An 18,311-nucleotide genomic window follows, 5' to 3' on the forward strand; every position below is an offset into this window, starting at 1 on the left:
TAACTGTAGCCGTAGTTCTCCTGACGAGGCTGTGTCGCTGACTGACTGTAGCTGTAGTCCTCCTGACGAGGTTGTGCTGCTGACTGACTGTAGCTGTAGTTCTCCAGACGAGGCTGTGCTGCTGACTGACTGTAGCTGTAGTTCTCCAGACGAGGCTGTGCTGCTGACTGACTGTAGCTCTCCAGACGAGGCTGTGCTGCTGACTGACTATAGCTGTAGTTCTCCAGACGAGGCTGTGCTGCTGACTGACTGTAGCTGTAGTTCTCCAGACGAGGCTGTGCTGCTGACTGACTGTAACTGTAGTTCTCCAGACGAGGCTGTGTCGCTGAGTGACCGTTGTCCTCCTGGTGAGACTGTGCTGCTGAGTGACTGTAGTCCTCCTGATGAGACTCCTTCTGTCTTACTATTCTCTCCATTTCTGTCTGCATGTTATTGTTCACAGAGTAGTGTAGCACATACTCACTTGTTCTTTGTCTTGAACTTCGTTGCAGAGACATAAACTCTACGTCAACTAATTCTCTTTCAGCTTGCAGCTCCACGCTTCCTACAGTCTCCTCCAGTACTTGAGCCTCTGCTAAGGCAGCATCGGCTTCCATTTCTAGTTCCAAAGCATGTAGAGTTGCATCGAGGCGGGCCCTTTCTACTTTGATGTTAATTTCCCTCTGTGCATAAGCTGCTCTAGTTTGGGCTGCTTTTGCTTTGGCTTTAGCTCTTGCCACTGTCATGTCTGCATTTGAAATTAAAGATGTTCGTGAGGTTTTAATTGATGATCGGGCAGATTTAATTGATCCGCCCTCTATGTCATCGTCCTGTTCTGTAAAGTCTTGCTTAGTGTTCTCCATGACATCCATTAAATCTTTTTTTATTGCGTGTGCAGATTGTCAGTGTACCTTGATTGCTGTCATTTAGCAAACCTCTTGACTGTATGACGTGGCAATCAGAATCCAGTTGTCATCTTCGCCCAAAACACGGCCATCTTTTTACTGTGCTGTCCTCACCAAGCATGCACCTTGAGCTTGGCTATACAGCCAGCTAAACTCTTGTCCACATAAGTACAGGCAGAGACATTGTTGAATCCTTTTGATAATTATTTATGTAGAAAAGTGTAAAACTGTAAATAAAACAGAAATACAAAACAAGTGTCACTCTTACAGTATAATGCTTAATACAAGCAAGAATAACATACAGCAAATGTGTACATGTATATTAATGTAAACACAAAATATCCCAACAGGGATATAAGTATATTAATAAGTATATTTTTATATACCAAAGAAACATAAAACACAATACTAAAATGAGTAAATATCAGAGTAGGCATCAGAGGTAGCCAGTAATGACAGAGCAAATAAACACTCAATGCACATTTCAAATGTAGGCAAGTAAATAAGAAATAATATCCTGTCACAAGGTTAATAACATACAAAACAATAAGTATCACTTACAGATGATGCCTTTTTGAGGGCAAAACGTGACAGATGGGACTGGATTGAGAACAGAAGTACAGAACATAGCAAAATGCCACAATGTGCTGAAGTGAATGCAACTTCCTGTTTCCTGTTTGTCTGAGTGTCCTTCAACTGTTTTCCCCCAAAATAGGTTCCTACCTAACAGAAGTTCCTAGGTAAAAACATTTGAACCAAAACACAACAGTACCCGACCCCCCGAACCTCAAATGACCTCACATTGTAGGCTCTACAGAGCCGAACCGACTTTTATTCGGCTCTAAAATAGGAGTATGAATCGCGCCTAAAGGACCCCCTTATTTATAGCTCTAATATGTGGGTGAGCAACTCCATACCTCTCTATTATTTATAACCATGAAGGACCCCCAGTTTGATATGCATTCGGCTACAGACCCCCATTGGATACTATTTGTATATCTGGGTTGTTTCCCTTGTTGGCAATACTGTGCCTGCAGTACACTGACAATGTCCTAATTCATGTGATTTATATTTGTCCAAGGTGATCTCCGATTTCGACAATACCCTCACAGCATTTGGAAGTCCCAGCTGTCATAGTAAGTTGTAAATGTAGTTTTACGATTAATAGTCTAATTACATCCGAATGTAATCTTTTATAAATATGAAATATGTATTATTTATTATTATAATTATTTTATTTTATTTGTGATTTTGATGTTGCTTGTGTGTTTTACTTTCAGAAATTCTGATTGAGAGCGACTATATCAATGAAGATCTAAAAAAAGAGGTACTTTGGTTCTGGAGAACTGCTCGTCTGAACAACTTTACATTTGAGAGATTTGTAGGACAGACAGACATATACATACAGTATGTAGCAATAGAGATTCTTGGAATTTCTTGAAACCAACCCTGCAGAAGTCTCTAGTCTAGACATGTGCTAGCCTACACCAGGATGTTGAATTTATAGATAGATATTAGTTTGAAGAGTCTGGGTGGAAGGTCGGTGTAATAATCAAAGCAAAAACGGACTGTTGTTAAGCAAAGTAGCCATATGATTTAGGGAACTTGGTGCGTCTTGAATCTAGGGGGGCGCATTCTAGCATTGTACGCATGCATGTGCATTTTTTCCGGTACCACACCATGTTACCCCGTGCAACGAGCACGACACCACTGGTCACAGTGCACAACCCTGCTTATGATAAAATGGTGCCAGGAAACCTCATCCGCAAGATCCTCACTGATGCCAATTGGGGTAAACATTGCTGTGTATCTTCTAGATGCATAATAGCCAGTCACATATTGTATTGTCCATTCTCCCTCAGTTGAATAAGCTGGTAGCTCACTACCTGCCAATAGAGCATGCTCACAACATCGATATAGACAAGAAGCGGCCCGAAATGGTGAAGTGGTGAGTTGGATGGACAGACATCTCTGTGCAAGCCTTTGTATTGCCATTATTGTGTCCTCTGGCTACCCTTCAACTTGGATGCTGTCTGCTTTGCATCTCACAGGTGGAAAGGAACCTTTGAGCTTTTGCTGAAACAGAACCTTACTAAAGCCAATCTTGAAAAAGTGGTGACAGAATCTAATGCCAAGCTGAGGTAAGACCACAAGTCATAATGAGTTTTTGTAAAAGCAAAAGATATCCTAAAAGTATATATTATCATCTTTTTCAAATATATTTTTTAAGACATGCAAACACAGCATAGACAGTGGTTGTTACATGATGGATCTATGTCCAGGAATCTTTTGGACAATCTTTCTTTAGTCCAGTGTGCCAGATCTTAACGTTGTAGGAGCCCATGCATGTTAAGCACAAATGGACAAAGTGTGCACCCGTTTTATGATGTACTCCCAGACTCATTATCCTCGTTTTTAACTCCAGTGATGATGACTTATTTCCACAGGGAGGGCTACGAGGACTTCTTCAATGGCCTGAGTGAGAAAGGCATCCCACTGACAATCTTCTCTGCCGGATTAGGAGATATCCTGGAGGAGGTCATTCTACAGAGAAAGGTCTTCCACAAAAACGTCAACGTTGTCTCCAATTACATGGAGTTTGATGGCGATGTGAGTTTTGAGTGAGATGATGGTCAAATTGTGTGCTGTATTTGTACGTTAACACATTCCTATCCTAACCTCCATGCATGGACCCCTCCAGAACGTGTTGAAGGATTTCAAAGATCCACTGATCCATATCTTCAACAAGAAGCTGGCTGATCTGCCCACCACAGAGTCTTTGGAGAAAGTGAAGGCAGCAGTAGTAGGACGCCACAACGTGCTCCTACTGGGAGACTCTGAAGGAGATATAACCATGGCTGAAGGCAACGAGGACAATTGGAACATCCTCAAGATTGGCTTCTACAGTTACAAGGTTTACACATCAACTGATTCATCACCAATGGCATCACCAATGCCACTTCCAACCTGGCATCCCTAATTTGGGCATGTCATTACTGTATATGCAAAGGTTTTACAGTGTTCAAAAATAGTTTATATAGACGATTGTACAAGCACACAATGCGTCACATCACATGTGAGCTTGCGGATCAGCTATTTGCAACATGCAACAATGCAGTATAAAATAGGGTTTGGTTAAACATAAGTAAAGTACTAGTAGATGAGAGGATGGGTATACAGTACATTAGCCTCTCGTAGTATATTAGTCTCGTCCCTCTCAGTGTTCGATTTTTCCCCATGTCTCTCCCCATATTTGAATACTGGGCTCTGGTTGGTTATAGCCTGGTTCCAGACGAATCTGGTTGGCTGTCACCATTTCGGCCGTGAAGTCCTCCCACAACGGGCTCCTTATTAAACTATTACCCTTCACATTACTCTAACTTATTTAGAGGTAACATACTATACATTTTGATGGTCATGTTTACATTTAACATTAGTCCTTATTACCCATGAACTTACAGTTTATTCTTCTCCCGTTTGTATTGAACTCAGGCGGGGGAGGCGGGGGAGACGGTGAAGAAGGTGAAGAAGATGAAGAAGTCTTATAAGGAATGGTTTGACATTGTCTTGGTGAATGACCAGACCTTGGACATTGCCAACAACATAGTGGAATACCTCACTCAGTGAGTGCATATACTTAGTATATGGTTCATCTCACTAGCACTCAATTTTTTTTGTTCTGTATTGTAATTACTTTTCCTCAACTGCTTGCACTGAACTAGCTTGTCAAGCACTTGGGCTGTGCCCATCATTCCAGAAAACTGCTAGTTTATTTGAAAATGCTGCTAGATCAGTTGTGTTTGGAGTTCACAAACTTCACACTGTGCCTTAGGCCCATACACCAAATTGAAAAAAAATAGTCCATTGGTTGTATATTTTTTAGAGAGGCTATTTTATGCAAGACCAGATGTGCTTTTTTATTATAAAAATGTGTCAAGTGTTGTGGAACATAATAAAATCGTTTTATAATAAATATCCTTTTCTTTACTGTTACAATAATATTTGCAAGTTAACATTTCTGGTTATATTGATAGAATATTTTGTCCAAATGTAGTGGACTAAAAGTACATTTGCAAGGAGTAAAAGTCCTGATACAGTATGATCCAAAATAACTACCGGTACAGTAACAAATACACCACTGATGAATGGCTAACATGGATTTAAAGCTAAAAATCTCACGACTGGAAAAAGGCCAAATTCTATTATGTTTTTTGTGAAATGAACCCTAACACTAGTTTCCTAAAACTATTGACACTATGAAAAATTGTTTTAGTTCTTGTTTTACATGCTGCCACCAGGTGAAATCTGATTGAGACTTTAACCTTTGCTTTTATGATATAGACCAAGACCATTAGGGTTTTATGGAAAATGCTTCTAAACATTGCTAGTTTGACCACTTCAAATGATCCAATCTTTAAAAACAAGTATCCATCTACAAGCATTTGAGAGCTTGTAGATCTAGGCATTTTTTTTACTTCTACAGTATGCTTTCAGTTTTAATTCGCTTAGTACAATCTTCCCATCTCTATTGCGGTCCTGGTTATCGAACATATCCTTTATAATATTGTCGGCATCCATGCCTGGCTGCAGACGACCTTTCCCTTCTTCAATCTGGGCCATGAGGAAAGCTGTAAACTGGAGAGAAAGAAATGTAAAGGACCTCAGCAACCACACAAGTCAGGGTAAAGTGATTACATACAGTATAACAAACTAGATTTGGCTAGAAATTGTGAGACTTAAGACTAGGGATGCGCCAATATAATAAAGTTGACATTACAGATGGCAGTGAGTAGCTGATATTAAACTGTTGATAAGCATACATTTTGTGCTGGCTATATTAGAGTTTTGCTTATCTGCACAATTCTGCGGCGTACCAAGCTGCAGATTCTGAACAGTTACTTAAGATTTATTTGTTTCACTGGCACAAAAGGGGCAAATAACACCAAAAATTAAATGATCAGTATCGGCTAAATTGTTACTTTAAGTGTGTCAATTTTGTTGACCAAGACTAAAAGAGTAAGGTTTTTGATATTTAGTCTACTAAGACTAAACAAAATGGTGTGTTATTCAAAAGACTAATGGCCCCATCTTGTGCAAGCCTTACCCTATAGGCCTATCCCTAAACTTATTTGCCATATTTTACCATCTTGAAAAACATTTTTAAATTGTTCAACTAGCCAATCTACAGCGACTCATTGTGAGGTTGTAGATTGGCCATTTGAACAATTTTAAATTATTTTCAAAAGAGAAAAAAAAGGCAAATGCATTTAAGGGTAAGGGCAAGATATAGCCCCAAGACTAAAATCAGAATTTGCTGTCAAAATCAACACTGCATTTTAAACATCAGTATCGGCCATTTCCATATCAGTGCATCCCTACTTAAGACTGATGGCTTGTTTAACTTACCTCCTCCAGAGGCACCTCTTTGTCACCATTGATGTCCATGGCAGGGAACAAGGGATCTGGGCTTTCTCCCAGCCACACAAACATGTATCCCTCAGGCACACCCTTCTTTAAGTCCACCAATTCCAGCTCAAACAACAACACTGCACTGCTAGGCACACCTTTGGCTACAAAAGGGGAGAGAGAAGAATACACGAGAAAATAAATGACAGCTTGTGGCGAGCTAAAACCCTTGAAAAGTACTGTCATGACTTGCATCTTACTAAAGTTAAATTAAGGTGACCTACTGTACACATCTAAAGCCCAAACCACACCAAAGGGTCAGGTTGGGACAAAACCGTTTTAAGGTAAAACACACCATTGCATCGGTGTGGTCTAACAGTTTTGTCCCAACCCGACCCTTTGGTGTGGCTTGGCCTTGGGCTTAAAGCTCACTAGTGGATTTATTTATGCACTCTTACAGGCACAAACAATCCAACATCTAACTGTAAACATAAACAATACTTTTCACACTTTCAAAGACTCAGGGAATTTCATCCAGCTCAGGTCAATGCATACATTCAGGACAATACATACAGAAAGTGTTGAAAAAGTCACTACCAGATTCACTCAAGCTGGTAAAAAGAAAGCAAGTGGGGGTCCATATATAATGTACATTATTAGTCCAGGCAATCTAGCCCATTTTAGACCCAAAAAACAGACTAATTAAAATAGTTTTTTTTTCAACAGATATAATTTCTATGAGGTGTCTAGAATAACATACTAAAAGTCCTAAGAAATCCTAGATGCGGAAATATGTTTAATTCTCATCAATTCAAGATGTGTGATAATACCTCGAGAAAACTAAACACCCTAATGGGCTTTTTTTTATATCTTTTGTTCTATCACAATGAAACTTTCCACAATAAATCTTAACATGAAAACTAAACTTTTTTGTATTACAAGTTTCTCTGAAACTTAATTTGAATATGCAAATTAGCTTAATATATATTGAATATGCCACATTTGCATATCACGAAAATTACTTTTCCCCAAAATGTATAATATTTACATTGTTGTTTGTTAATGATATCAAACACACTGATCAGACTTCCATGAACCATTTCATAAAAATATTGTGACTTCATATAATAACATCAAAAACATGTATGACAAATGCATAAATCCGTCAAATCTTCCTCCAACCATCCTACTGCTAATGGTTGATGGCAATGCTGCTTTTGGACTGGCCTCTAACCTGAAACCTGCCGGGCTTGGTTGTACCTACCGGGGGCATAACCCCCACCGGTATAGTCCTCAGGGTCACAGAGGCACACAAGCCTCCCCACCACGACAAGGTAGCAACAACAGGGGAGGTTCCCCTGCTAACGTGGCCCAGGAAAGAGAAGTCTGGAACTCTATGCAACCCGACTTCGGATGAGCGGATGAAGATGAATGGATGGATGAATTTGCAAAACATTAAAGGGATTGTGTCATTGTGACATTAAAAATAAATGAATTAATGTCACATGTGAAACCTTTAAGGAGTAGGAAAGACACAACATAATTGTAGCGACAGCTGTGTGATGGAGTCTACCTGGAGGAGACAGAGCTGTGTGATGGAGTCTACCTGGAGGTGACAGAGCTGTGTGATGGAGTCTACCTGGAGGAGACAGAGCTGTGTGATGGAGTCTACCTGGAGGAGACAGAGCTGTGTGATGGAGTCTACCTGGAGGAGACAGAGCTGTGTGATGGAGTCTACCTGGAGGAGACAGAGCTGTGTGATGGAGTCTACCTGGAGGTGACAGAGCTGTGTGATGGAGTCTACCTGGAGGTGGGAGAGCTGTGTGATGGAGTCTACCTGGAGGAGACAGAGCTGTGTGATGGAGTCTACCTGGAGGAGACAGAGCTGTGTGATGGAGTCTACCTGGAGGAGACAGAGCTGTGTGATGGAGTCTACCTGGAGGAGACAGAGCTGTGTGATGGAGTCTACCTGGAGGTGACAGAGCTGTGTGATGGAGTCTACCTGGAGGTGACAGAGCTGTGTGATGGAGTCTACCTGGAGGTGGGAGAGCTGTGTGATGGAGTCTACCTGGAGGTGGGAGAGCTGTGTGATCGAGTCTACCTGGAGGTGACAGAGCTGTGTGATGGAGTCTACCTGGAGGTGGGAGAGCTGTGTGATGGAGTCTACCTGGAGGTGACAGAGCTGTGTGATGGAGTCTACCTGGAGGAGACAGAGCTGTGTGATGGAGTCTACCTGGAGGAGACAGAGCTGTGTGATGGAGTCTACCTGGAGGTGGCAGAGCTGTGTGATGGAGTCTACCTGGAGGTGGGAGAGCTGTGTGATGGAGTCTATACCTGGAGGTGGGAGAGCTGTGTGATGGAGTCTACCTGGAGGTGACAGAGCTGTGTGATGGAGTCTACCTGGAGGTGGGAGAGCTGTGTGATGGAGTCTACCTGGAGGAGACAGAGCTGTGTGATGGAGTCTACCTGGAGGTGACAGAGCTGTGTGATGGAGTCTACCTGGAGGTGAAAGAGCTGTGTGATGGAGTCTACCTGGAGGTGGGAGAGCTGTGTGATGGAGTCTACCTGGAGGTGGGAGAGCTGTGTGATGGAGTCTACCTGGAGGTGACAGAGCTGTGTAATGGAGTCTACCTGGAGGTGACAGAGCTGTGTGATGGAGTCTACCTGGAGGTGGGAGAGCTGTGTGATGGAGTCTACCTGGAGGTGGGAGAGCTGTGTGATGGAGTCTACCTGGAGGTGGGAGAGCTGTGTGATGGAGTCTACCTGGAGGTGACAGAGCTGTGTGATGGAGTCTACCTGGAGGTGGGAGAGCTGTGTGATGGAGTCTACCTGGAGGAGACAGAGCTGTGTGATGGAGTCTATACCTGGAGGTGACAGAGCTGTGTGATGGAGTCTACCTGGAGGTGGGAGAGCTGTGTGATGGAGTCTACCTGGAGGTGGGAGAGCTGTGTGATGGAGTCTACCTGGAGGTGAAAGAGCTGTGTGATGGAGTCTACCTGGAGGTGGGAGAGCTGTGTGATGGAGTCTACCTAGAGGTGGGAGAGCTGTGTGATGGAGTCTACCTGGAGGTGACAGAGCTGTGTAATGGAGTCTACCTGGAGGTGACAGAGCTGTGTGATGGAGTCTACCTGGAGGTGGGAGATGTGTGATGGAGTCTACCTGGAGGTGGGAGATGGCCTGCAACAGCTTCAGGTGCGTCTGCAGAGTACAGGTAGGTACCCCAGTAGGTACAACCAAGCCCGGCAGGTTTCAGGTTAGAGGCCAGTCCAAAAGCAGCATTGCCATCAACCATTAGCAGTAGGATGGTTGGAGGAAGATTTGACGGATTTATACATTTGTCATACATATGAATGGTGTTTTTGATGTTATTCTATGAAGTCACAATATTTCGAAGAAATGGTTCATGAAAGTCTGATCAGTGTGTTTGATATCATTAACAAACAACAATGTAAATATTATACATTTTGGGGAAAAGTAATTTCCGTGATATGCAAATGTGGGCATATTCAATATATATTACGCTAATTTGCATATTCAAATTAGGTTTCAGAGAAACTTGTAATACAAAAAAGTTTAGTTTTCATGTTAAGATTCATTGTGGAAAGTTTCATTGTGATAGGACAAAAGAAAAAAAAAGCCCATTAGGGTGTTTAGTTTTCTCGAGGTATTAGCACACATCTTGAATTGATGAGAATTAAACATATTTCCGCATCTAGGATTTCTTAGGACTTTTAGTATGTTGTTCTAGACACCTCATAGAGATGATCTATGGTGAAAAAAATTCTATTTTAATTAGTCTGTCTGGAAATGCTACTTTGCCTGGACTATATGAGAGCAGACACGCATACTGACCTCCATCTTCACCGTGCCCCAAGTGTGGTAGAACGACCACCCGTCTCTTCTCACCCACACACTTTGTTGGAGCCAAGTGTTGTGGCGGGAGGTAACTCATAGTGATCCCTGGGAAGGAACCAGACAAGAGTTGTTAAATGGACTAATCTCCAACCAAGTCTTAATTGCTTACATTGAAATTGAAATATTAGCACTGATTTATACCTGAAGCTATTGTACATTTTGTTTGAGTTCTCTTGTGTTATGAATCATACTATGCTATTTTGGAACGTCTCTTCTTCAAAATACACTATCAGAACTATAACTACACTATTATGCTGGTACCGCATAGCCTTGAATTGCACCTTTCTAGACATTTTTATTTTGCTGTATATATGGAACATAAGCTTTACCTAACTTTGCTACTACTGCACTCTTTATTCTATCCCTTTGTTTGCTGTGATTGACATTGATGTTATCTATGCTGCTGCATTGTCTGACTGAAGGTCAAAATAAGTTTGACCCTTATGTACCTGTACACAAGATGTAACAATAAAGTACAACCTTGAAACTTGAGAAGCAAGGAAGTGGATATTGTATTGCATCAAGCTTACAACCAGATGGTGTTTCTCTAGTGGGGGAAAACATGGTTGTACTGTAGGCTCAAGACATTGGGTTGGACCTAATCTTTTTTTTTTCAAACTTAATGAAAGTGTGCATACGTTGAATTATTCAAAAAACACAGGTCATGCAGGTGTGTGATGTCACGTGTGCTGCCGTTAGATTTATTCCTACTGATGTCACTTGGCCAAGGAGCAGAAAATGACTACATGCATTGTATGGACCAAGAGGATGCAGTGTAGCAGTGTGAGGGGCAGAGGGCACTCACGAGGAGTAGAGGAGGGCGCCATCCATCGTGGAGCAATTGTAAAATCAAATCATCAACATAATAATAATCTTTATTGTCCCGAAGGATATTCATCTTCACAGGTCTGTTCAACACCAACAACAAAAGCAGCACATAGTACAGAAACAACATAACACAGAGACAATTAAAAAAAAAAACATGAGTTCCCCACTGTGTCCAGAAACCATCCTATCGGCGGGGCAGTTTGTTTAATGCCGCGATGGCTGAGGGGACAAAACTCCTACTGAAACGAACCTTTTTCCAGGGTAAGGTTCTGTATCTTTGTCCTGAAGAAGGTTGAAGAAGCGATACAGAGGATGATCAGTGTCACGTGATATTGAGAGTGCTAGCCGTGTGATGGCATTATTGTTCATATCAGAAAGTGTTGGTGTGGGAAGTCCGATAATCTTGGAAGCAATACGGGTAATACTGAAAAGTTTGTTTCTGTTAGGCATGGGTAGTATGTTGTAAAAACATGTGGAACAGTACAACAGAATAGGTTGGATAATGCTTTTGTACAATAATAAAAGAAGATGAGGAGCAACAGATAATGATCTTAACTTGCGGATTACATGAAGTCTTTGCTGAAAACGTGACTGGATAGATGTAATATGTTGATCAAACCTAAGTCTATTGTCCAGGGTGAGTCCAAGATATGTGAAACTGGCAACCTGTTCTATTGTCTTACCATTAATGAGGAGTGGGTTAAGTCCAGTGTGGGTTGTTTCAATGACCAGTTCTTTTGTTTTGTCCACATTCAACACTAAATAGTTGTCAGTGCACCACTGTGTAAAATGAGAAATGGAGTTCTGATAGACCGTGATAGAGTTATTGTCATGGAGCAGTCCGAGAATAGCAGTATCATCAGAGTATTTGAAATATGTGATGTTGCTGGGTGAGGGGCTAATACAGTCATTTGTGTATAGTGTATAGAGGAAAGGACTGAGGACACAGCCTTGGGGGGGCCCTGTGTTGGTGATAACAGTTGATGAAAATGATGTACCTACTTTAACTGCTTGTGGTCTGTTACTCAGTTAACTGTGAGTCCAGTGTATGAGGAGTGGAGGGATATTGAGGAGGTGCAGTCTTTGAGGAGCATCTTTGGGGTAGTGGAAATCGATTACATGGATGTCAAACACCAGCACTGCAGAACCAGGAATGAGCTCTCCTACAACAAGGGATAAAATGAAGATTAATGAGTCCTTTCCATACATACCGATTAAGAATGGGTTGTTTTTTTTTAAATCCCCACACATTTTCATTGTGACTGAATATGTAACCCATGTATTATATACAGTACGTTCAATTAATGCATCCTTTGTGCAAAAACACCAAATCGCCCCAAAATATCTATGGTTCAGAGACTCACCAACGCCTTGTTCTCCATAAGCCATGTGAGGTGGCACAGTGACTTTTCTCTTCTCTCCAATACATAGCCCCTGCAGGGCTTTGTCCACCCCTGAGATCACATAGCCCTTGCTGTCACTCCCTCCATGAACGAGTCAGTCGTTTCTGTTTACTGATGATTTTATTGAGCTCTCACTCTCAATAGACCAACGTCAAAACTGATGAACACACAATGAATAAACAACGATCAGTACATGAACAAACATAAGCACATAAACATAACGAACATGACAATATAATGCATACATGATGAACACATGGATTTACCTCACTGGCTGCATAAGGGGAATGAAGGGAATGGAATGACAGGAAACCCATATGAACAACAACAAACGTCAAACTGTAACAAAAACAAATCGCATCAATTAAACTCATATACAAATCAAACATACACCTTAAATGTTGACAAAGAACGTAAAACATTGGTTCAGAAACAACAAACAAACCTTGGTTAATGACTCACTTCTCTCAAACAATTCATGTCCTTCCGTCTACACGGAGGCTTGACAAACAATGTTGTGAGCCATCGCTGGTTCAACACCAAATGACCCAATGACAGAAACATATTTCTGGCAGCCAAACTTGCCAATTTAGGTGTTGTAGGTACTGTTACGCTGGTAACTGCCAGAGAAGAAGTGGGAAGACGTCATGAATAAGACCTCAAGCTGTGCAAACGATATGGAATTATGCTTCTATATTACACTTCAGAAAACTGATAACTTTTCTCTACCTAGAGTCAAAGGCAGAGCCATCCTGGAAGGTGCCATTGTAGTGGTACCGGATGTAGTCTCCGACCACCGTCTTGCGGGTACAGTTCTTCGGCACCTCTGTCACCACCACTGTAAGCTTGTCTTTAGTATTGAAGATGTCCACCATCAGCACTTCAAACACCAGCATGGCTTGCGGAGGGATATTCGGACCTGTTGAGATAGCAATCAGCAGCATGTGACAACATCTCTTTTATGTATATAACTTTATGTGTACTAACTACTAGTGACACAAATCCACTTTGCATTAAAGATGTGGTTTGAATATTGGTTTGTAGCCTACCAGATCCCTTCTCCTCATAGGCCAGGAAGGGTGGAACAATGATGACCCGTCTCTCTCCCACCATAGGCCTTAAGTATGTTTCACCAGTTTCAATTGAAACGGGCCTCCACCCTCAGGGGGGGCATTTAGCAGACGCTCTTAATCCAGAGTGACTTACATTAAGCAAGAACAAAAAAGCATGGGAATGCATCACATAAAAAGCATTTATCATGAAACATGCGTAAGCTAAGAACGTAACAGTGGAATATCTATATAATGAAACTATATTATAAACTATACATATACTATGCTATACGTGTGGAAGACCCATAGATCCATAGACCCCAAGGTAGCCGCAATGAAGTAATAAATATAGCAATAGAGTTCAAAGGGTGCAGATGAAGAACAGCTGCACTAATTGGCATCGTTAAGGCGTGCATGGCAACAGTTTGTGTTCTCGTGTGATTTCACACCAGAAGATATAAGATGATGCACCGTGTTGAAAATGACTGTATACGTCGAGAGAGAGACAGACAGGCACACATACAGGCACGCAGGCAGACAGACAGACAGACAGATGTTGTCTTGGACTGTTTCCAAAGCAGGAGGACTAAAGCGAGTCGGTCATGCTGCTGTAGCAGTGAGGAACAAAGTGTATTCATTTGGAGGCCGTGTTGAATGGACCTTCGACAACATGGAACAGATGGATGTCCATGTCTATAACACAGTGTCTTTATGCTGGAAGAAGTTACCTCCAGTGGAACCAGGAAGAGGAGACTGTCACCTTGAGGTTCCATCCAAGCACTGGGGCCACACAGCTGTGTTGGTTGAAGATACAGTCTACATCTGGGGAGGCTATCCTTACTGCAATGTGCTTTATGCATTTGATGTTGACTCCCACAGATGGTTCCAACCCAGGGTTTCTGGGACTGTTCCAGAGGAGAGGAGCTACCACTCAGCCTGTGTGTTGGAGAAGATCATGTTTATCCATGGAGGACGGACCAAGCTGACTGGATACACTAATGACATGTACAAGTTGGACACCAGCACAATGGTCTGGACTTTAATTAACACCAGAGGAACTCCACCTCCATCTTTATCAGCTCAATCTGCTACTATCATTGGTACCAAGATGTTTGTATTCGGGGGTGGAATTGTACACGAGGGGTTCCCTATGGTCTTCGAAACCATCACAGTGTTCGACACAGAGACCGACGACTGGCTGGACACAGAGACCGACGACTGGCTGGACACAGAGACCGACGACTGGCTGGACACAGAGACCGACGACTGGCTGAACACACCGCTGAACACACCGTCTGTTCAACTTCTACCAGAAGGACGCTGTTGTCATTCAGCATTTACCTACAATGGAGAGCTGTACATATTTGGTGGCTGGAACGGTAAACAGATCTTCAATGATGTGTGGAAATTCAGTCCAGAGACCTTCTCCTGGAAGAAGGTTGAGCCCAAGGGGAGAGGATGTCCAATGTCTGGTATGTGCTGTTGCATTGTGGGAGATTGTATCATCCTCTTTGGAGGAAGGAAAGGAGATCACAATAACTCTGATGAGCTGTTCATCTTAGACTTCAGTCCTTGTCTTAAGACGTTATGTAAGCTAGAAGTTATTCAGTACGCTCTGGACCAATCAGAACTCCCACACGACATCAGGTGGGAACTGGCAGCCATGGCAACCAACGACAACAGACGACAACAATAACAACCGAGACCACATTCCAGATGAAGGAACAGCAGAAAGATCAAGAAATGTTGGATCAACATCTCATCCCACCTGATGGTGAGCCACCTCTCGGAATGACACTTAAGTTGTGATGATTTGATTGGCTGAGCACAGAGTGTGATTTTTTCCCCCAAACTGTCAATTTGAATAATAATAACTGACCATGACTCTAAATATTGGCATAAAAGACACATGAACTGACAGATACCTCCCTATATGGGCATAAAAGGAAGGAAGGAAAGGACTGCAGCCCATCAGTGCTGTGATGTAGGTCTCTAGATGTGAGAGCCACATAGCGACCTGATCTCTAGTCATTATTTCTTAAAGATGTATACACATGTTGAGTCTCTCGTACCTCCTGTTCCTATGGTTCCATAGGCAAGGTGTGGTGGCACGGTAATCTTCCTGCGCTCATTAACACACATGCCCTGAAGCCCGCGGTCCATTCCTGTGATGAGTCTGCCCAACCCCCCCTGGCTGATGAAGGCAGTACCACGGTCATGACTCATGGCTGCAGGGGAACAGAGGTGAAAAGTTTTAAAAGTAGAACAATAATGATAAAAAGTCTACTATAAAGTATAGTCATGTGTTCGATGCCGTGTTAAATGCAAAATAAATCATGCATTGGCGAGTCGACAATAACGCTTACTAGTACTGTAGCAACATTTAAGGTCAGATTCATACAGTTAACTCTACTCTACCACCACCTAGTGTCTGTTGTAATATCGACTGTGATTGGTTGGTGCACGTACTGAAGGCTGAAGGGTTTTTTAACATGAGGGGCAGGGCGTTCCAGAGAGTAGGAGCAACCACTTTTGATTGCGTTTTTAATTTGTTTGAATTAAAAATAGTTTTTTGTTCTGTTTAGATTTTTTCTCTCTCAAATGTTTTTCTTTTGTTTGGTTAATTTTTCTTTTGTTTGGTTAATAAAGAGACAAATGTAACTCCATAACCCGCCTTCTGAACTTTCACCCCTCACACAAATAATCCAAGAGAGAGAAAAAAAAAATCGAGACCAAAGACATAGGTTTTGAGAGAGAAAAGAAAATCGAGACCAAAGACATAGGTTTTGAGAGAGAAGGCGTTTTGCAAACGAAGGAAAAAAAACATTAAAAACATTTTATTTAGCACAACACATATTAGTATTACCCAAACATTTAGTAAGTATTTTGTTTTATGTAGTTTAATTTTTATTTATTTTTAATTTAATTTCTTTTTAATTTTTAAAAGTTTTGTTCTCAATTATTTTTTCTTTTCTTTCAAATCTTATTTTTTTTTGCTTGCAAATATATTTTTTGATTGCGTTTTTAATTTGTTTGAATTAAAAATAGTTTTTTGTTCTGTTTAGATTTTTTCTCTCTCAAATGTTTTTCTTTTGTTTGGTTAATTTTTCTTTTGTTTGGTTAATAAAGAGACAAATGTAACTCCATACCGGTCGCCCTTTGTTCTTAGCTTAATAGGAAGGAGAACATGCAATACAGCAACAAGGTCATGTTGGTCACAACTAGGTTTGTTTCTAATGTGGACTGGATTTTTTTCAGAACATGCTAACAAACTCCACACAGAAAGGCCCTTTCGCCAATGTGGACAATTTCTGAATGATCATTAAAGTTGCTGCTCATGCTCGTTTGCCAAATTCCAAAAATAGCCATCTTAAAAATATACCACCAACACATCTACCAACGTTTTTCGGACCGGGCCAGGCATAAAATGTATGATAATTAGTCGGGCCTGGCCATGCCTTGGGCTCTACTCCATGAAAAAAAGTGTTTTGAGGGGCGCTAGCCCCTCCTATGTCCAGCTGTTAGTGTCCGTGGACCGTGTGTATTTATCTATTATGAAGATGGTGCTGACTGGTGTTTAATTTTTACTCTGTGATAGTTTTCAACTTCTGCCCAAACCCGACCTGATGTTTTAGGGCTGGGTACCTGACATGCATACCAGCTCAGTGGCATTTTGGTTAGAGTGTCCGCCCTGAGACTGGGAGGTCGGGGTTCAATACTTGGCCGGGTCATACCAAAGACTCTAAAATGGGACCCAGTGCCTCCCTGCTTGACACTCAGCATCAAGGGTTGGATTGGGGGTAAGTCCCTGCGACATACTAGCGTCATGTCCAGGGGGTGTACTTGTACATCAAGCTGCCTCACGCTACAGAAACAGGAGATAGGCTCCTGCCCTATGGGCCCCATGGCTACAAAAACAGGAGATAGGCTCCTGCCCCTATATGGGCCTCATGGCTCGGCAAGGCTACTTACTACCTAAAATGCATGCCAATTAATCAGGCCTGGCCTTGGGCTATCCCAGTTAGGACCGGGCCTTAATTTCCAGGCCCATTGAGGACTCTACCATCTACCATTAGAGTGCTAGATGTGTTGCCGTAAGAGAGTATTAAGTGATGTCTCACCGTGAAAAAATGTTCCCTCTCTTCAGAGTCTTTAAGCAGAGTCTGGACAAGTTCCAGAAATGGAGTCTCCATCACGTCCATTTCTACCGCATGCTCCTGCAACAAGGTTAAGCACAGGTGAGAACTCGGGTCACATACAGACAGTACTCTGAGTAATGCTAACCCCTTTTGGTGTTACGTTATGCTTTAGCTATTGAAAAATAGCAGATCTACATTCTACAAGCTCATCTACGAGCCTGTAGGTCTGCTATTTAAGAAAAATCGAAGAACGACTAACATAGAAACATAGCTTTTTCAGAAAACTGTCAGGATGTAGAAGACATTTTTAGAATCTGATCTCAGGTCAAAATGGGTTAAGGCAGAGGCAAGGAAGCAAGCAAGGTGCTCAGGAGGTGTGCACTGTGCAGGTATATATATATTTTTTAAATAGTAAAAAGGTGCTCCTGGGATCAATCGGGATAACACATCGATATAGAACAAAGCGGAGATCCCGGCACACTTGATGTTAAAAGAAGGAAAACTTTATTGAACAGACATGTTTGGACCTATACGGTCTTCAGCAGGGCTGTTGGTCTTACTTGGTTCTCCACATCCAAAAAAGTGAAACTCTTGACTCTGGCTTTATCAGCACTCAATGAGCATGGATAGTGACTTCACACTAATCACACTATAAATCATATAACAGTGATTATAATGCATGAT

At 41.9% G+C, this 18,311-nt stretch overlaps 1 pseudogene across 1 annotated transcript; it reads right to left on the reverse strand.

Annotated features, from left to right (window-relative positions):
* Positions 1–5,342: 5,342 nt before the first annotated feature.
* On the reverse strand, positions 5,343–15,714 carry LOC310857189 (peptidyl-prolyl cis-trans isomerase FKBP10-like; annotated as a pseudogene). Its single transcript, XR_014571043.1, has 11 exons — positions 15,561–15,714; positions 15,368–15,374; positions 14,627–14,758; positions 13,486–13,553; positions 13,166–13,355; positions 12,985–13,056; positions 12,398–12,513; positions 12,068–12,196; positions 10,143–10,250; positions 6,291–6,454; positions 5,343–5,519 (listed from the first exon to the last, which is right to left on the reverse strand). The product of XR_014571043.1 is annotated as a peptidyl-prolyl cis-trans isomerase FKBP10-like (transcript).
* Positions 15,715–18,311: the final 2,597 nt, after the last annotated feature.

Source organism: Protomyctophum parallelum (assembly GCF_964188405.1).
Source record: "Protomyctophum parallelum genome assembly, chromosome: 4".
Taxonomy (NCBI): Eukaryota; Metazoa; Chordata; class Actinopteri; order Myctophiformes; family Myctophidae; genus Protomyctophum; species Protomyctophum parallelum.